Here is a 21917-nt window from a genome sequence, read left to right as displayed (position 1 = left end):
TATATATATATATATATATATATATATATATATATATATCAGTAAATAAATAGAGGTGATGAAATTTGGAGATGTGATAGGGTGTTGGGGAACATTTCTACTAACATAATAGTCCCCCATGGCCAGATGGCTTTCTGAGAGAGCACTAAATGCCTTTATTATTGTGGCTTCCCTGTCTTTGCCTCTGCCTTTTTTGGAGTATGACCCTGAACAGTGGTTGCATGCCTTGTCTGAAAACTGACCTTGTATAGAGTTCTCTGCAAGGCTGCATAACTCAATGCACACATTCAACCCTGGCTTCCTGCCCACATGATAATTAAGTGCTATATTATAACCCATTAGCCCTTTCTGATCACATGATGCTATGAACAAATTGTCCTTTTCACCCATACACCTAAAAAGCTCTTATATACCCTATCCTTGAGACAGTAAAATAGACTAGTCTCACTGCAGGGGTCTCCAGTGGTCATTCTGTCATACTCAAAGCCAACCAAACACTGTTCTCTGTCTCTGCTACCCTTGTCCCCTCAGGTTGGTGTTCAAAAGCCTCAGGGGAAACTGGAGGACAGAATTTGGGTGCTACAGGCAGGTGAAGGGGAATGAGAGCTCAATGTGATCAAGATTCTAGACAATTAAATACATGCATGAAACTTTCAAAGAATAAGTAAAACCTATGGTTTTAATGTCTATAAACTACAATTGATGCTTCTCAATTCTCAAACATGTATCCTTTATTTGCCTTTACTCAGGCAAGTCATCAGTAAATTTCTTTTTTTTTTTTAAGTTAATTTAATTTCTTTACTTATTCACTTTACTTCCCACTCACTGACCCCCCTGCTACTCCCATCCAACCCCTCTCACTATCCTTCTTCCCTCTCCCTCCTCTTTCCCTCTGAGTGGGTGGAGCCCTTCCTGTATTTCCTTTCTCCCCCAAACCCCCTATCCCCTCCTCCACCATCCCTCCTCCCCTCCCCCAGCCTGGCACTTCAATTCATTTAAAAGCTAGGTACATCCTCTCCCACTGAGGCCAGACAAGGCAGCCCAGCTAGTTGAACATATCCCACATATGGGCAACAGCTTTGGGGATAGCCCCGGCTCCAGTTGTTCAGGGCAGACCTGAAGGACAAGCTGCATATCTGCTACATATGGGCATGGAAGCCTAGATCCAGCCCATGTACATTTTTATTTTGAGATTTATGATATAGTTTACATTTCTTTTTTTCCTTTCTTTCTTATATTTATTCTTTTTTTCCAATTTTTATTAGGTATTTACTTCATTTACATTTTAAATGCTATCCCCAAAGTCCCCTATACCCTCCCTCCCCGCTCCCCTACCCACCCACTCCACCTTCTTGGCCCTGGTGTTCCCCTGTACTGGGGCATATAAAGTTTGCAAGACCAAGGGGCCTCTCTTCCCAATGATGGCTGACTAGACCATCTTCTGCTACATATACAGCTAGAGACAAGAGCTCTGGGGATGCTGGTTAGTTCATATTGTTGTTCCACCTATAGTGTTGCAGACCCCTTCAGCTCCTTGGGTACTTTCTCTAGCTCCTCTATTGGGGGCCCTGTGTTCCATCCGATAGCTGACTGTGAGCATCCACTTCTGTGTTTGCCAGGTACTGGCATAGCCTCACAAGAGACAGCTATAGCAGGGTCCTTTCAGCAAAATCTTGCTGGTGTATGCATAAAACCAGAGACACTGAAACTTATAGAGAAGAAAGTGGGGAAAAGCCTCGAAGATATGGGTACATTTCTTTTAATAGTGAGAAAATGGTGCTCTGTTATCAAGAATTAATCGATAATTATTCAGTGATAGGTGTTTTCAACTTCTATAGTCTAACTGTATTTTCTCAGTGTAGAAGAAGATGCATGCATACAATATAGTGTAAAATATTTCAGATATGGTGCAGTGTCAAGGAAAGCAATTCAGAATCATCAATGTCTACCTCAGTAAGTGAGAGCCTCCCAGAGATGGAGTGAACTGAAACATTGCAGTAGATAGAACTTCGATGGGTGGAAATCTGGGCTAGTATTTCAACAGTGCTTGTATAAATGCAGAATGTTGATGGCATAGAGGATTTGTGAGGTTCTATCATATATATGAAAATTATCCACAAATTCACTGTGTATAACTCCTTCAGAAGTCAGTGCCCATTCCATTTTCCCTGACTATGGCCTGACCATAATGACTTGCCTATAAAAACTAAAGAGAGAGAGAGAGAGAGAGAGAGAGAGAGAGAGAGAGAGAGAGAGAGAGAGAGAGAGAGAGAGAGAGAATAAGATACCTAGGCAAAGGGGCAGGGAACAAAATGGTCCTAAACTACTATCATCTTCATAAAGTGGGTCCCATAGGACATACACAACTTGAAAATGAACATACGAGCTTGAAAGTGAAGAGAGAGGAAGACACTTTGTAAACTCTACTATGTCTACTATGTCTATTGACAGACCACACATTCCTGTCCCATGCTTCTTCTCTTACACATGCCTCTTAAATCTCCATCATGCCTTAAACCTGTTAGGCACATATTAGATGCTGACAATTTTTTATACAAAAGAAGGAAATCATACCATATGAAAATATTATTAAAAGGAGAAATACTTCATCATGTTTTGCTTCAAAATTAACTGGACATATAAAAATTAAAGTCCTCAAGATAACTTTGTTTCTGTTCAAGGATCAGGAATGTTCTTTCAGTCTCTGTCTTGGTAAAAGCACCTCATCTCACTTTTCTGCCACTTCCTAGCAAATTGAAGTACAGCCCTTGCTTCTAGGGTCCTACAAATGCAGAATCTTAGCCAACAGCATTAATTAGTCATATTACATTACATTGCATTGCTGCTAATGACTTTTATAGTTTTTCATATGAAGACACTTCCTACCCAATTGCAACACTGTCCATGCTTCTATGGTCTTACATATACAGCCACCTACTAGTCAACTACATTTCTGCCCATGGCTTCTATGGCCGTATAAATATAGCCTCCTCCTAGACAATTACATTACTGCCAATGGCTTCTATGGAGTTATATATACTGCACATTCCTAGCCAATTTCATTAATGCCCATGGCTTCTATGGTCTTTTATATATAAACAATTCTCAATCTATATAGCTTTAATTGTTCCCTTGAACTTTGACCAGTTATCCTCCTGATATCATCTCCATATTAATAGCCATCAGAAAATTCTAAATCTACAAGTGAACTGCGCACTGCTGCCTGAACTCCATCATCTTGCTCACAGCTCTCCCTGCCTTCCTGAGTAGCCGTGTGGGGTCCCAAGGGTTACCAAGTTAGACCCCTCACAATCCAATCCCCCTATCTGCTGAGTCCACCTGGGCCAGAGCCAGTAGAGAGGAGCAGCGCCCTGTTCCCTGAAATCCATGATCAGACTCTTCCAGCCTCCCCAGGACTCCTGCTGAAATCAGGAACATCCAGCCAATACCAGGCAAGACCAGGCAGAGAGCATAAGAACACAGTCATCAAGAGCCAGGGCAATCTGGCAGCACCAGAGCTCAGCTATCCAGCTACAGAAAGCCCTGGATGCCCTAACATAGCCAAAGCATGAGAAGATAACCTTAAATCCAATCTTATAAAGACCATAGCAGCCATTAAAAAGGAAAGAAATAAACCACTTTAAAAATACATGAAAATGTAATACAACAGGTGAAGGAAAGCAATAAAACTGTTCAGAAAACTCTTAAATGACATGTGAAGCCTCAGTACCAGTTCCATTCTTCTTCTAAGCTCATAATGACAATAAATAGTTTTAAAATATTTTTAAAGAATCTGCCATTTAATCAGAGGAAAGAATATATTGTCAAGATTGACCCAAGTAAAAGATGTGAGGAGATAAACACTTAAACTGAGAATCTTCCTTTGGCCCTTCTCTTCCTTGATATTGTGACCACTTCTTCCTTCTCACAAAAATTTTCCTTCTCCAAGCAATATTGTGTATCCAGAATTTTTTGTTTATTTAGAATAAATTAATTAGTAAATGGAGATTCACACTGAAATGTACAGTACTTAAATCATAGATTCAGAAATCATATATGTACAATTCTACATATAAGGCTAACCACAGCCCAAGCAACTGCATAATGAATAAACTATGTAATAAGCAAGTGATCAGTAAAATTACTCATCTATAGTACAAAAAAGTTGCTTTTGATCACATATTCATTTTCTATTTTCCATAAATATTCCTAAGTCGTTTTAAAAAATAACCGCATATTTACAATAGCATTTGAGTGTGCGTTTCTGGAACCCCATAACAGGCACTCAGTTCACAGTCAACCAGTATAGTTTAGAAGAATAACAACTTGGATTTCTCCTTGAGAAAATAATTAGTACATATTTCAGTTCCAGAGTGCATGAGGACTCTAAAAACGTAAGGAGGCAAAGTTATTGTCATTATTCCTTATAATGATGTCCTAATAGAGCTGAAAAGTGATTCTGGCCCTCCTTTGGAATTTGTGTGCCCTTCTCATTGTGATACTGCTTGTCAAGGAGAACTCTTAGGTACATTTAATCAATCTCAATTAAAATGATAGCTGAGATAAGCACTGGCCCTTTAGTGAGAATGATTAAATTTTTACTTGGTATTGGTTTGATGGTATTGAGTGACACTTTTTTTTTTTTTCAGTGACAAGGAAGAGGAGAGGGTCCATCATCTCTCAGGCTGATGCTGTGTTATGTGACAAAGGCTGGAAAGTTTTCCTTAGCAGTACCTATTTACTTATGTCTTAAAGGCAGACTAAGAGAGTTCACATTTGCAGATATAACAGCCATAGAGAAGTTTATGGACAATGACTAAGCAAGCTGATGTAGATGGGAAAACACAGTCAACCAAATATCAGCATGTCAACTAGCATGGTGGTACCAAAGATATCAGTGTTGGCCAGCAGCCCAAGACTGCTTCTGTCATTATTTTCATTGTTGGGGTGTAGGTTCAGCTGGCATCAGGTTTTGAGGAATATGTTATAACTGCATGCTAGGTCACTATGGCTATTCTGTAAAAAAAAAGAAAAGAAAAAAAGCACACACACACACATGAAATTATGCTTCTACTCAAATTCTGGGGAAGCCCATTCTATGGAAACTTTCTAAAAAAGACCATGAATGGAAATGAAAACATGGGTAACTTTTTCTGTCACTAGAAAAATCTTGCACTTAATCATTTACAGAAAATATTTAAGTGAGACTGGAGACAAATGCTTTAAAAAATAGCTCCATTTATTAAGCACCCTTGGAGGGTTTCATTCAGTCTGAAAGAACTATGTATGAGCATTAGGCTTATTTATACTAAGTGAACAAAAGGCGTGTGTGTGTGTGTGTGTGTGTGTGTGTGTGTGTGTGTGTGTGTGTGTGTTTATTTCATGTGTATGAATGTTTTTCATGTGTAGGCTTCATGTGAACATAGTACCTCTGGAGACAGGAACAAGGCAATAGAGTCCCCGGAACTACAGTTACAGGTGGCTGTGAATTGCCACATGTGTTGGTAACTAATCTCCGTCCTCCAGAGGAGCAGCCAGTCTATCTGAGGATGGAGTTGTCTCTTTAGTCCAACAGTAATATCTTAAACTACAGCTATTTTAAAAAAAACAATGGAAAGATTCAAGGGCTGAGAAAGACAGAGTCCTCCTACAATGGTATAAACTGGAAGAGAACCAGTGATTCTTGCCTAGCAATGACAGAACACCTTCTATTATATGGATTCATTTTCAGGAAAATAAATAGATAGATAGATAGATAGATAGATAGATAGATAGATAGATAGATAGACAGACAGACAGATAGATAGATAGATAGATAGATAGATAGATAGATAGATAAAATGAAACTTTGGGAAAATGGAGTGACCAGTCTTCAAAGGCTTCCAAAGGAACAAAATTCAGACAAAACTGGAGAGTGACCTTAAAGAAGATTTTTTTGGCTGTGTGTTCTTTATACATATTATCACTGGGTCACTTCACATCACTGTCTATATAACTGTTGGAACTCATGTAGAAAACTGAAGGCTTGTTGGTTTGATGTGTTAGAAAACAGAGTTTGAAGCTGACAAAGGGGCTGGAAATAAAATAATCTTGAAGCAGGGAAAAGCATGGTTCGCTGACCCCGAACTTCACACGTGATATCTCTTATAGCCATGGCTGACCTCTCATTTCACACACTTGAAAATAAACTATCAGGAAAAGCAGTTGTATAGGAGGAAAACTCAAGTAGAAATCTCAGCTGTTCTCTAACACAGAGATTTTTCAGAAAGTTTAGAGCCTTCTATCCTTCCCCACACTTTTCCATAAAACTCTCTAAGTTCCAGCTAAGGCTGTAGTTCTCTGAATCTGTTGCCATTGGGTGATATGGGGTGGGGGGGTTCCCCCTTCTGAGAGGAGAAAGGGATTGGGCACTTAGGGGAGAATCTGTGGGAATGGGGACTGGGAGGAGATGGGGTCTGATAATGGGATGTGAAGTGAAGAAAGAGAAAGTGAAAGAGAGAGAGAGAGAGAGAGAGAGAGAGAGAGAGAGAGAGAGAGAGAGAGAGAGAGAGAGCTGGAGTTAAGGCTCAGGTTCACTGGTGTTCAGTCTAAGATTACAGAAGCTGTGGCTTCTGCCAGAAAAAGGCATTTTCACCAAATAGAAGGCAAATTCAAGTTACAAGTAACACATAATACTAGGTTTCAGATATGTGCGATAGTCTGAGTTAAATAAATAAGACATAGTATTCACACTGTAATTATTAGCCCAACTTTTCGGAGGCAGGGCAATTGTTTTCCTAGATCATAAGATCTTTTGTCTTTATATGTATATAGTGTGTGTATGTGTTACCTCTAGTGATTATAATTTAATTACAGCATTTTACTCTTCCCTTTTCTCCTCCAAACCCTCTCATGCATGTCCCACTTCAGTCTCTTTCAAATTCATGGCCTTTTTTCTCTTTAATTGTTTTTATATGTGAATATTTCTAGATACATATACACATATTTACAACCTGCTCAATCTGTGCAGTGTTACCTGTAAGTATATGGTTGTGGAGCTGACCCGCTGATATTCAATATCTAATGTGTGCAGTCTTCCCTGGGAAAACTGTTTCTCTTGCTCTCAGAATTCCTGAGCTGTCTGGACCTCTTGGTCTCAGGTTGAGAGGGCCACTCTCTTAACTGTGGTGTGTAGGAGGGAAAGAAATACTGAAGAGGAGGGAAAAGGGTAAAATAATGGTAAGTCTCCCTGAAAAAGTCATAAGGGATAATACTATTAAATACCTGCCTAAAATACCTATAATTCATGTTCACCTCTGTATAAATATTCACACAAAGTTTAAATAATATTTTCCCATCTGGATTGAAAATGATCCTTCAAGATACAAAAACTATGTTACAATAAAAAACAAAACAAAACAAAACAAAAAACAACAACAAAAAACCAGACATAAAACCAAACAAACAAACTTCTTTTAAGTGTAGGTCATGGTTGTTCAACAGTTTCCTAGAATCTTATAGGCTCTTGCAATTTCCCCTGGTTGCACCACCCGACAAAGGTGAAAGATAAGTCTCTATTGCTGAAGATGCCATATGCCTCAAATATAGGTCCCAAGGGGCTTCCAATCAATATGACCTCACAGCCTCCTCCCTGGGGGCAAGTCTTTATGAACCAGAAAGCACCATGCAGATCTTTTATGCCAACAGAGAGTCTTCTGGACAAACCAAATCCCTCATTCACCACAGCCCTATTTGGCTAAAGTCTCAACCAAATTCATTGGTTCCTAAGCCAGTCTACAGAACATCGGGGAAACTGTCTGCACCAGCAAACACAGGTCCATAGGCCTACGAGTTTGCGACAATAACCTGGGTGAAAGAAAAATGAAAAAAAAAAAAAGACAAACATATTATTTTTCTGATGTTACACAAGATAAAAGAAAGAACAGGAGTTTAATCTTCTGTGAGGTTTTTCAAGCAATCTGGGGTTTAGCATGAGCAATATTAAAGGCAATCTGAAATTTGAGAAGAAAAAATGTGACTTTATGTTTAGTCTTATTTAAAATGAATGAGGCTGCCATTTCCTATCTCAACAACTGTATTTTATAAAGCCATGCTTTGCAGGTTGATCCCACTGCACACGGGGATTACCAGAGAGGTACCGCTCATCTTTCCAGAGCGGAGGAATGGCCTCTTGAGACATAGCTAAAGAGATGAGCAGAGCTAGGTAAATCTCTGTCTTTCAACTTATTTTTCTCTGTTTCAGTCGCTCTGCTCTTCCCATAGGTTTTCACACTGTTGCAAAATCTCCTTCTGCCTTAGTGCGCTTTGAACCTGCTTTTGCCCAGGGTGAAGTCAGTCCATAAATTCCAGACCAAAGTCCTCAGAGGAGAGGAATGAGAGAGGGTGGGAGGGAATCTGTTAACAAGTTCCTGTTTTTACCGAACAGTTCTGAAGAGAGCCCTGTGTTCTGTCTGTTGGATCAAGACATCACCTTTCCAACAAAGCCCAGCAAAGCACATTGGAATTCTGTATCTCAGACCCGCATTTTAATTTTTTCAGAAGTACCAATATAAGTTTGTATACTGTTCTTTTTAACTTTTCTATTTTTCAATGCCAGCGATTGAATCCATGACTTCCCATAGGTTAAGCAAATATACCAGCACTGAGTTACATTCCCAGTCTTAAGTTTGTAATAATTCACCATCCATCCTCTCAACTCTCCATTATCCTAAACTCTATACTTATTGCTATTTCCTATTTACTCATATTCACTTCCTAAACTACGGAACAAACCTCTTTTCTCTTTCACTTATCTGTAAAATGCTGAATCTCTATCCCAAGCTGTCAAACAGTCCTGTGTAGATTATTTGGTCTGGTAATGAAACCCTGTAGTATTTATTATCCAAACAATCCATTGATTTTTAGCTGCTTCTCATTGTTATTACTATGAGTATATTTTCTGTTGTTGCCAAAGCAACCTGCACTTTTCTCCCATTCCAACAGTTTTAGAGAAACATTTCCTAACTGATGGTCACCACCCTGACTCGCATTCCTGGGTTACTACCTTTCCCATGCAGCTCATTTCTATGACTTGTAGTTTCAGCTGTGTCTGTACCATCTACATTACTTGGGGAAAGAAAGAAAGAGAAGGAGGGAAATGAAAGACAATGCAACCAAGGCAATATAGTTTAAAATAATCAGACTTTGTTCAAAGAGATAAAAGACAAGCACTTGGTCTTCTAGGCTCTCTAAGAGCAAGAAGCTAATTTATTAATGGGTTCAACTCTACGACATATGGAGGCTTTCCAAATAGAATGGGACTTACTTCCTTCTTTATTGTCTGAACTTTAGAAGTGGTTTTAAGTGCAATCAGGATGGATTATCAAGTTTGTCACATTCTGGCACATCTTCTGCAGGAAACTATTGGTTTGCTAAAACCAAGACACTTAAAGATTTGGAAGAACAAATGGTGTGGCTGACCTGAATATCAAAGTCCTGTAATCCCAGCTCATCTGAAAAAATTGAGAAAAAAATTTACAGTTTTGAAGTCAGGCTGAACTACATGGTAGGTTCGAAGCCAACCTGGTAAACTTTTTGAGAAACTTTTTAAATAAGTACAGATTTTTAAAGAGGAGAGGGTTGTGAGGATGGTCTATTGCCAGAGAACTTTTCTTACCATGTGTGAAGGCCTATGCTCAATCATCAATATAGAAAATAAATGAGTGGCACTATTGATCGAATGATTAAAATGTAGTGTATTAAAAGGTAGTGTATGTGATATATTGGCTATCAAATCTTACTTCTCTCTAGAATCTATTGAGTGTTTCTAAATTTGAAAATGTTGGAATCTGCTTTACTAGGACATTAGGAGAGGTTGGCAATGTGGATATGAGACTGAATCGCTTCTCAGCCTTTTAGCTAAGATCAAGTGGGATATGAGAGGGATAACTTGCAGTTATCCTGGTGCAGCATATGTCACCAGAGCTTTAGTTAAGTTTTGAGGAATGTCTCTGTTAGGCTCAAGAGCCTAACAGGATTCAGATTCTCATAAACTTATCTTTCACTTAACATACATACCGTGTGATAAGCTATACCATACACAGTTCTTTCCTTCCTTCCTTCCTTCCTTCCTTCATCTGTTCATATGTTTCAGTCATCCCATGGGACCGGTTCGCCTGTATAAATGAGAAAAATAGATTAGTTTTGGTTACTTATAGATAAGGTTAAAAAAAATCTATTATCCTTTAGGGTATATATACTGTGGCTAGGAATAGCTACTTAATTCCAAGAATATGAAGGCCTAGGATGAGAAAAGTGGATGTGTCTCCCCAGGAAGACAGTAGTCCTTGTGATCAATGGCTCCTATTGTTTTCTAACACTGCATGAATAGAAACAACTTATGAAATAGGAAGGAAGGTAAAAATGAAAAAACCTAGAATAAAAGGGATCTCTTCATATGGACTGATGTTTATCTGATGAATGCATTGGCCCCCTGCCCACATTTAATGTATAATGTCACTTAGAAGCACACAAGATTATCTCAAAGATGACTGCTTCAGCAAGGGAGGGTGATGTCTATTTCAAGCAATTCCATTAATACTATCAAGGCAATTTGTTGCTGATGAGTCACCGAGTCTATGGTGTCAGGAATTTCCATTTCTGATGCCATGTCAGCTGGGAAAAGGTACCGATAGTATTTATAATATTAATAGGCAAATCTAGTCAATGAGATATTTTGCCTAATATGTTCCTCCAAGACTTCACAACAGAGATAGAAACTGTAATTTTTCAATCTAAAGAATATCAGCCTTTACTAAGTTAAAAGTATATATGAATAAGTTAAAGTCAATTTTTGTCTTAGTCACTTCAAGTTTATTTTAAATAAAATTATGCCTTCAGAGAGCAGAAACAACTCTGTGGGGCATGTATTATATTAGAAAAATCTTACATATCTGGGACAAGAACTAAATGTTGCTATATCTATATATATCATATATAATAAAAAGATCACATAGTAGCTTTATGACTGTGTTTCACTCTTTTGCATCTATACTAGAAAACTAGAGATGAAGAATTTTCTTGAAAAAAATAAGGGCAGGGCACTTTCCTATTTTACAATAATTACTTACTTGGGAGTTTTGTATTCAGAAAAAAATCAAAATAAATCATGTTTTTTTTGAGATATTGTTTGGTAGCTCTATTTATAGGTACAAGCTGAGCAATGCTCACACACTATTCATGGTGCAAAATATCTGTGCGATATCAAGAGAGAATTTCTCCTCAGCTTTTAGTAAATGTAAACCGAGTTATTTAGAAAACTGTGAGAAGAAAGAGCCTATAGTACACTGGGGTATGACAAATTTCAAGTTTCATTTGTACAACTTCAGAGACAAGATTATGCCTTCCCCCATGTTGACTGAGGACCACATGGTAGCTGATATAAAGTCTAGAATTTAATTGGACATAGAAGTTGAAAATGAATATCCAAGATAGGACTCATATCAAGAATTGGCAAAGTATTTTCTAGGAAGCTGTACCTGATTTTTAAAGTAAAGTTTTACTGGATCACAGCTATACATATATATACATTGAAAGTTGCTTTATGCTGTGACAATAGAGCTTCAGTTGTATCAACTTTATGGCCACCAAGCATGAAACATCAACTCTTCAGGCCTTCAAAAGTTCATTAATGGTTCTTGTTCTATATGCCTAGAATGCACTAATAGAAAACATATGAGGAAGAGTCTAGGAGGTAAATAAAAATTTTGGAATAGATTTAACAAGCTGGCTTTGCTCATGATTACTATAACTGCAAGAACAAAATATATTACATAAGTTAGAAACTTTTAAGTTATATCTATCAATATTGCATGAGAACATCTATATTTTAAAATCTATAGAAGATTTCAACTTCATAGCAGATTCTATTTTAAAATATAATCTCAAAATATACACTATCGTCTGGAATTAGTGAATAAGGAACAGCTAGAAATTATGAAGAAGCTGTGAATAGGTTTTTCGTTGTCACTTACCTGATGAATGGTCCATTTGTTCCATCTTCTTTTTTTTTCTGATTTTTATGTCAGTGCTCAAGATTCCCTGTACAATGATGCACATAGAGAAAAGGGTACATAGCCAAGTGTCTTCAGTGTGAGGGGGGAAATAATTCACCACTAACTCTTCATGCAATGGCTACTGTAGAAATGTTTACAGTGATTTTTCATTTTCTTGTGGAAACTTTTAAGGTGGTGAATGCTTTTAACAGAAAAAAGAATGTTAAAGTTTCAACTGTGTTTGTGCAAGTATTAAAAATGATTATTAGACTGTAGAAAGTTCTAGAATATTTCTTGTCAGATGCGGTGAAAATTGGCTGCTTGAGGCTGGATTCTTTTAAAACCTATCTTGACTTATTTTTTTAAATTTACTACTTTTATAAAAGTTTACTTAGAGCATTTTCTGTTCCTTGCCTTTTCTCCTTTTCAATATTTTAAACACGTTGTGTCTTTGATCTTCCTTAAACTGGGTTCTGAGGGAGATATGCTATAATGGCCCCATTTGTCCTTCTATATTTGACCTTTAATTTTACTCTGACTTTATTCAGGACTTTTTCTTTATGGTTCAGGAGATTGCCTAGAAGGTACCTGTCTGTAAAAAATGGTTCCATTTAGCTTACTTTTCTTTATTCCATATGATTTGTTCTTTTGGTTAGGTCCTGAATTTGGGGGACTTCCAAGCTGCTGATTTAGTTAGCAGTTTGTGAGGAATGTGACTAGCAGGATTTCAAACATTTCCTGAGTGACTTCTTTTCTGAGAATATTGGGATTAGGGATTAAGAATATATTATCCAAGAATTTAAGATATGCACCCTCAATATTTTATATTAACTCACCTGTTTTCAAATTTTCTTATCATTCTTTTGTTTTGATAAGATCATTTAAAGTTTCTTTGTATGTCTTATAGATGATAAATCGATAAAACTACAGATGATAGATTAAAGCTATATAGTTATCTACATAGGAGATAGGTAGCAGGAGGGAAGATAGAAGATAGATGGCACCTTTAACATCTCTGTAGCATTCTTATTTCATTTAGTGATAGAATAATGCTCCTTGTAAAATGTTCCCAAGCACTTTTACCCAAGGCTACCATAAATGCTATATTTCTTGCAAAAAGTACTTTGTAGGTATGATTCAACTTGGAGGTTGGAAACCTATTCCGGATCAGTTGAGTTAGACCTAATATAACCATAGCATACAAAAACAGTGAGTTTTGTGAGTTTGTTGGCAGAATGAATGAGTCACAGAGAAATTCAGATGGAGTTTAGGGACCAGGAGGTAAATAAGAAATATCAGCTGTGCAATTGCAGAGTTGAATTCTGTCAAAATTTCAAAATTTCAAAGATATCATTTCCTTTTTTAGATCTCAGTATTTTTAGCACCCAAGTCATTGTAAAGGCTTTGTTGTGTTAAAAAAAATTTATATTTAGCTACTATTATAAATGATATTTTAGAATAACAAGATTTAAAATATTTTCTAAAGGTTTATTTAGAGTTAATACATAGAACAAAATTTATTAATTTTTAATGTATACTTGTATCCATTTTGCTATTTCCAAAGACATTAAAATATACTTTAAATTATTAGACTAGATCAGTTTTTTAAAAGGAAAGGGAAAAAAAAACATTATTTTCACTGGTCTTAATTTATTTCAATTTTTGAGTTCTTTCTTTCTTTTGTAAATGTAAACATTTCCTTGAGTTTGATGAGGGGAGTACCTTGGAGAGAAGGCTCTAAGACCTGATAAGCTGCTTGCTGGCTGTGCAGGGATCTCTAGGGATGCAGCTAGAGTGACTCTCCTGTACGTAGCCTTTTATGTGATCCAACTGCTTGTAAATCATCCGTGTTTTTATAAGTAACTCATGAATCAGTCTTCTGTTAAGACTTCTCTTTAAGTTATTGTTTCCTATCTATGATGAGCAGACAGTTTTTCATATTTCTCCAGGGAAAGAACACCCATCCATTGGAGAAGGGATATTCTCTTTCATATTTGAAGCATGTTTTTTCTAGATATAGATTTCTGGACCTATGTAGAATTTTGGTCTCCAGTCTTTTCCATTCATTACTCTAAATATAACATTTTTTTTTTCTCTATTTGATTCACATCAAGCAAGGATTTCTCACAAAGTCTTCTTAAATTCTGATTTTTCTTCCACTGACCCTTGAATGGTTCTTGTTGTACCTCTTATGACTGTCTTCCATAGTTTCTCTTTTATTTTTGTTTTTATGGGTGGAAACATAACTGTACATGGTGGTCTTGGTACTCTCATGTTCTCAGGTCTCCAGATCTGCCACCTGAGCCTCTTGGAAACAGTTATTATTCCTTCTCTTCCTTCAGACAGCCTGCTTTCCTTTTCTCTTTTCATAGTTTCCATCAGAGCTGTATTCTGCCGTTTGATATCTCTTTGTTTCACTTTGGTCTCTTCTGTGTACAGAAGTTCAGCTTCACGAGATCGTTCTTCCCATGCCCAGCCTCCCATTGACTCAGCTAAAGGTTCTGCTTATTCCCACTTGTTATCACACCCAGCACTTTCCTTTGAATGTGTCTTACAGTTCTCACATTTCCACTGTGTCTATTATTGTGTGTTGCTGCGTGTTACACATTATTTACTATGAATACAAACTTACCATAAACACAGCATGTTAGTTATTGTCAGATAAACCCAACTTCTATGGTTTTCTATGAAAATCTAATGTGTAGTTTTCCTCTAGGTAGTATTGGCTGTTGACTTTCTTTTGTTTCTTTGTCTTGTTGTTGTTGTTGTTTTAAATATTTTATCTAATTTGATGTTGGTAGCTGAAGTTCTTACCTAAGACACTAAACTAGATAAATGACTCCTATGTCTGAAAGTGCATGTTTCTTTTTCTTGCTGCTGGCCTTAATATTTGGTTTTTATTTAAATAATATAGTTATCAATTTGACTGACATTGATATTTTTGTTACCATGGTTACTGTCAGCACATGCTACTCTTTAGATCTATGTAGATTCTTTCTTATACAAGGAGACTAATGGATGGGGTCTTTCCGTTTTGTTGTGCTGTCACCCTTGAACCAAGAATGCAGCTTGGTTCTTGCACACTTTGTCCTCACTGTGGTTTTGCTTTTATCAATTTACAAAGTTTTACAAAAAAGTCATCAGAAAAGGCAAGAATATTTTGTCTTATGTATACGTACCATCATAACAGGGCAAATAAAGGTGGGCAACTAGAATTATGATAACTTGGATGAAGAGTTATTGTAATAATTGGTCATATTTTATATACATGCTGAAAGAAATAGACTGAAGGTCAACTAAAACAAATTCACAGGTTATAGTTATCCCTAGATGATAGTGATAAAAGACAATGAATGTAATTTTATATTATATCTATGTGATATACAGGTTATGTATCACTATGGTTTTGTAACTGTATTATTCTAGTTAAGGCAAAACAGTGTATGGAATATGCTAGTTATACATGCATATGTATATCTCCGGATTTCTATTCCACTCATTTGAGTTTAAATCGTAAATACTTTCTTGAATCAACCCATTTCTTATTAATGAATGATAAAACTATAAGTCAAAACAACAATGAGTGTTTGCTAAGACAATTAGATAATTTTCTATCAGATATAATAGTTGATATCTGAGGAAAGAGCACGTTGAAGTAACTTATAAGGTATTTTTAAGTTACTAGTTCATGTTTCATATTAAAATATTATATAAGTACTCAAATTCAGGAAGCAACTTGTAGAGTAAATCTATATCCCAAGCGTCTACTCTGTGCCTCATTGTTCTTCAAGGACAGAAATTAAAACTTCCTGGAGATGGCGAGAGATTACGGCCTTCTAGAAAATGAAGGAGCCACTAGTTTAGCTTGTGATCATTAAATTATATGCAAAGCAAGTTCTCTGGAATAAAGGCCTAGAGGGACAAATGAAGACTATGGCTTTACAAAGAAAACTAAGAATGTGACAAAAGACCTGGTTTTGAGAAACAAAGGAGAAATTGGCAGATGTAAATTCTGAATTATTATCAAGCTTCATGCCTACAAATAGTTACACCATCAATTGCCAGATAACCAAGTACAAGCAGGAAGAGACTCCATGAAAGAATTTGGAATCAAGAGGAAAGATTTAAGAAAGCATACAGAAAATCCTTCTGGAAAGAATGGAGGTTGAGTGTCTTGTGAAAATCTGGGGCCTATTTCATTTTCTGATGGACTAGCAAATTTTGATGATTTGGATTTTAAAAAGAACAAAACAAATCATAACATAACAAACAAAAACAAAAAGATAAAGCAAGCAGTCTTCATAGGTGGCAGGTGCCACCTGAAGTGTAAGAAGCACATTCTTATGATCACAGAAGCACAGTTTGGGTTTGTCACTCAGTCTACCTGTCTGTCTATCTGTCTGTTTGTTGGTCAGGAAAAAAACTAATGTAGTAAACTTAAATAAGAGTTAGTGTAAAATTGTACACACTGTGTGAGATGCCTCCCACACAAGTATTGATCCCATTTGTTAATTTCCACATTAATGTAGCCATCTCCTTTTTGGATGTTGGTCCTGGTGAGTTCTCAGCATTTGGCTTTTCTGGTCTTTTCATAGCATGTCTACCTCCTCATGCTTCCTGAACTAACACTGGCTTTGAGTTCAATCCCTGGATTACAATCAAAGACCCTTTGTTCTTCTCTTTAGCCAGCAAGGTTGGCTGGATCACAGGTAGTTCCATTGGGGGTTTTGATCCATTTATGGAAAATATTATAGGTTCTCTGTTAGTTTCTTCCCAGATGCCAGGAGCAAATCTGAAAACTAATTGAGTAAATAACCTCACTTGAGACAGACAAACTCAAATTATTTAACAACTGCCTCATTTACGTCTACATAAACTAATTTCTGAAAAATCTGGGTCCTGAAAATAAACACCTTCATAATGAAATTATTCACTAGCGAATACACAATACAAAGGTAAAAAGATTCCAAAATTACAAAAGGCCTAGAATCTTCCATTTTTAATTTTATGTGACATGTATGCCTGCGTGTATTACGTGTACCATAGGTATGCAGAACCTCCAAAGGTCAGAAAAGATGTCAGGTCCTCTGGGACTGGTGTCATGTGTGTTCTAGGAACTAAACCTATGTACCTACAAGAATAGTGACTGCTCTTAAGCACTCCATTCTCATTCCTACTCATAAGATGCTTACAGTCTTCTAAAGGAAGGTAGAAATGCAGAATCAGTCTAAAAGTTCCATACATTGTAATTATGCTGCTATGACCCAACTCTTATTAGAAATTCCCTAGAATTTTGTGAGAAGTTCATTTAAAGTTGGTTCTCAAAGATACTGGAAACTTTATATTTCAAGAACAAATAACTGAAATGCATTTTTATCAAAATAATCATTAAACTATTATCTTCACTTTTAGTCTACAGTTCTATAATGCTCATTATTCTCTAAAGGATTCTAATAGTATCACTATGCTGGGCCTTTTATGGCCACGGACCCATGATAGCTGAAATGTGGATAATAATCCCTGCATGTTGTGGTAAATCTCCTATTCCAGATATGTCCTTGTAATAAAAACACAACACAGTTAATATGATTACATGCTGTGTGCCAAGATTGGGCAGATCTACCGCTACACTACCATCTTCCACAGCTTATGAGACCTCTTAAGAACTTGAAGTTTCTCCAGGCCATGTGCTTTCTGCTCTGCTTTTCTTCTTCTTCCTCCTCCTCTGTGTCCTCTCCCTCTTCCATTTTCTCCTTCTCTTCCCGACCTTCTGCTCCACCTTCCCTTTTATCTGCCCAATCATCAGCTTTCCTTTATTTTGCAAATTAAGGTGTGAAATAGGTATAAAGCAAATCACCTGAGTGCTGACTCATTACTTGTTCACAACCACTCACAGAGAACAGAATTAACATAAAATATAATTAGCCCCAGGGCTATCCACTACACCTGCATATCTTCCTCATGTTCTGTTTTATATCCATTTGGAAATATAAATTCATCTGGATAGAAAAGATTGGGTATAAATTATTTTCAGGTTTAAGCCAGCCTACCAAGACATTTAGTCTTAATCTCATACTTTACTGCATGTACTTGAAGTCAACTAAACTGGCTGTATTATTGTCATGACATAAGACTTGCACTGTTTTTTGGGTATTTGATCGTGTAAAGTCAGAGGATGGATCACAGTCCTCTATAGTCACAGAACCTTCTCTTTCAGTTTCTTTCTTCTCCGATGGGTGGCATCCTACTGGCAGATAATTCCTCCTTGGAAGACATAGCTGGCACTGCCCTCTGCTCATATGGTACCGCTGTCTTTATCTTAACCTCTCTGATTTCCCTGCCCCTCACACTGTTTATTTATCATTTGTCTTCACAGTCTAGTGTTTGATGAACATCACCTATAAAGATAAGCAAAACTAATCCTACCCTCGATAGTCATGAATCCTCTTTTTGCTTGTAAAGTAAAACCAACTTCCCTGTGTAACTTTCAGCAATATTCCCTTCAGCGTAAGTCTTAAAGGGATGCTGTTCACCAGCCAAACATGTGAGCACAAACTTAAAAGTATACTTACCATTTTATTTTCATCCTAGAAGTAGGCCTGGTTTATTAACAGCCGATTCCATTTCATCCTTACTGTACTGGGACTTCTATACCTATATAACCATCTTCAAATGGTTTTGATGTTATTAATCTTCAAAATTCAAAGTTATTTTGTAAAGAGATAACAATTATCAGTTAATAATAGCTTAAGAACATCATACATGATACAGGAATACACAATTTACATATCTTCTTCAGTACACATTTGTACTGGCTAGCTTTGTGTCAACTTGACACAGCTTGAGTTATCACAGAGAAAGGAGCTTTAGTTGGGGAAATGCCTCCATGAAATCCAGCTGTAGGGCATTTTCTCAATTAGTGATCAAGGTGGGAGGGCCCCTTGTGGGTGGTGCCATCTCTGAGCTGGTAGTCTTGGGTTCTATAAGAGAGCAGGCTGACCAAGCCAGGGGAGGCAAGCCAGTAAAGAACATCCCTCCATGGCCTTTGTATCAGCTCCTGCTTTCTGACCTGCTTGAGTTCCAGTCCTGCATCCTTTGGTGATCAACAGCAGTATGGAAAAGTAAGCCGAATAAACCCTTTCCTCCCCAACTTGCTTCTTGGTCATGATGTTTGTGCAGGAATAGAAACCCTGACTAAGACGACATTCAACTTTCTTTTACTTCTTAAAATGGATGAAGGGCATAGCCTAGCAATTATGCTCAAATATGTACTCTAGATATACAGTATATCAGTCCTTATAGAAAACATATAAATTAATCTTCATAACTTGATTCTCACTGAGGATTATCCTATCATCCATCAACTGATGAAGAATAAATAAAATTTAGTGTACTTATAAAATATAATATTATTCACCAATAAAAACACATGAGATACCTACACATACTAAACTATCGATGGAACTTGCACATATTGTCAGAGAAGGGAGACATAAGTAACTACATATATTAGCAACCCATTTAAGTGTAATGGACTGGACTAGACTAGACAAATCTATAAACACAGAAATTTGTTATGTGGAAGTTCTAGCAAAAACTGAAAGGCTTGTTTAATGGTCGAAAAATCCAGGGCATGTTTTTGGTACAATGGATATATTCTAAAACTAAAAGCAGTGATGGATCCTGGATTATGTGAATAAATAGAAACCTGCTGAATTAAACACTTTAAAGGGTAAATTGCATAGTGCGTGAATTATGCCTTAATAAAACTGTTTAAAAAAATAAAGAAAACAAAAGAGGTCTTTAAATTTTCAGAATATTCACTGCAGGTTTCTCTCCAATATTGAATTGCCCACGTGAATTACACTGATGGATATAATGAGATTACCTTTATATGGTTTATTACCCTAGTACAAAGCAAGGTCCTGCAGTGTGAGAATTGAGTGAACTAAATGGCCACCTGTGGTCTGGTGAGGGCTCTTTCTAAGACAGAAGTTCCATAAAGCTGTCAGCCTTTTTTCTTCCCCATAGGTCGTTTTTGAGACTGAGGCTAATATATAGGCCCAGAAAGGTTTCTTACAATTTCCTCCCTGGGAGTCAGTTTTTCATGGCTGCTGATCTACCCTAAATGGCTTTTGACACAGGTAAAATTATGGGACATAGAAAACATAATCCAAAGTAGCTCTGGTGTCCCACTAAGAGCAATGCTATGATGTCAAAGGTTTTGAGTACATTTTGAATGTGTGGTTGTGCATTTGAACACGTGCATGCACACATGCATGTGTGTGTGTGTTAGATTGTTACAACTTAAATTGTGGTAGCTATTCCTCCTCATAAAAAATTACATAGCCTTGAAAACCAAGACATTCCTCTTCAGTAAGGATAGTGTGACACTAACTGGAAGCCAGATGGGAAACAGGTTTGGGTTAGGACTTACTGTCACAAGCCAGTTCACCTGCAGAGAGTACTAAGCTTGTGTATGCTTCTGCCAACCCATCATTTCTTTCCTGTAAGGGTAAAGGGATTTTATATATAAATGTTTCCAAGGAAAGTTTGGCTTCAACTAATGTTGGGTTTTAAATAGCATTCTTGGCTATGATGCTTTGTTGGAAGCATCTCAATTACTTCAAATCATGTTTATTTTGGGCTGTCATACACTGGTACTACAGGGGAATACAGAACATGAAGACCCTTAGCATCTCTGAAATCTGTGCCTCTATCACAGTTACAGCTAAAACTATATCCCCAGATCAATTTAACTAGCTATACAAAGAATATCTCCACCCTATAATTTGAGATGATTGAGTCACTTTGGATAATTAGATACTCTACTGGTGGCTTCCCACTGATAACAAGTACTTTTATTATAGATCTCTCTTTCTAGCAAAGACCACTGAGCTGCCTTTCCTACCTTATCTCGACGCTTGGAGAAGATACTAAGGACAATGTCAGAGGCATAATGATAAAACTCAGTGACTTTAGGGTCAGAACGCTGATTATTTGCTATAAGAGGAATGATGTAAAACCATTCCACTTACCTCACATATTAGTTTACTATGTGTTGCTGTGATGAATACCTTACCATAGCAACTTCAAAAGGGAAGATGTTATTTTGGTGCATGGTTGGAATGAGTAGAGTCATTCCATCAGAGTGGGAAGGTATGGTGCTATGTCTGTGAGGATGAAGTGGCTGATCACAGTGGACTCACGTTCAAGAAAAAGAAAAGGAAGACTTCTCAGACTCAGTTGGCTTTCTCCCCAACTTTTTGATTTTTCTTTGAACCTGAGCCCCTCCCCCAGGAGATGTTACTGCTCTCGTGCCTAATGGGCATTCTTTCAGCTGATCATCTGAAAGGCCTTCACAGAAATGATTCCAATAAACTGACAAAAGAAGATCAGCCATTACATTCCTTTCTACTCTCAGCATCCTCATCTGAGAAATCATTACAAATACTGTGCCAATTATAGTCTTGTTCTGAAGAATACTAAAGGAACTAAGGCATAAGAAACTATGCCATTGCCTGGCAAATACAGAAGTGGATGCTCACAGTCATCTATTGGATGGATCACAGTGCCCCTAATAAAGGAACTAGAGAAAGTACCCAAGGTGCTAATGGGGTCTGCAACCCTATAGGTGGAACAACAAAATGAACTAATCAGTACCCCAGAGCTGTGTCTCTAGTTGCATAAGTAACAGAGGATGGCCTAGTCAGCCATCAATGGGAGGAGAGGCCCTTGGTCTTGCAAAGATCATATGCCCCAGTACAGGGGAATGCCAGAGCCAGGAAGTGGGAGTGGGTGGGTTGGGGAGCAGGGCAGGGAGAGGGCATAGGGGGCTTTGGGGATAGCATTTGAAATGTAAATGAAGAAAATATCTAATAAAAA

The sequence above is a fragment of the Mus pahari genome, chromosome 1 (genome assembly GCF_900095145.1).
Source record: "Mus pahari chromosome 1, PAHARI_EIJ_v1.1, whole genome shotgun sequence".
NCBI classification, from domain to species: domain Eukaryota; kingdom Metazoa; phylum Chordata; class Mammalia; order Rodentia; family Muridae; genus Mus; species Mus pahari.
This window is presented reverse-complemented; position numbering follows the sequence as displayed.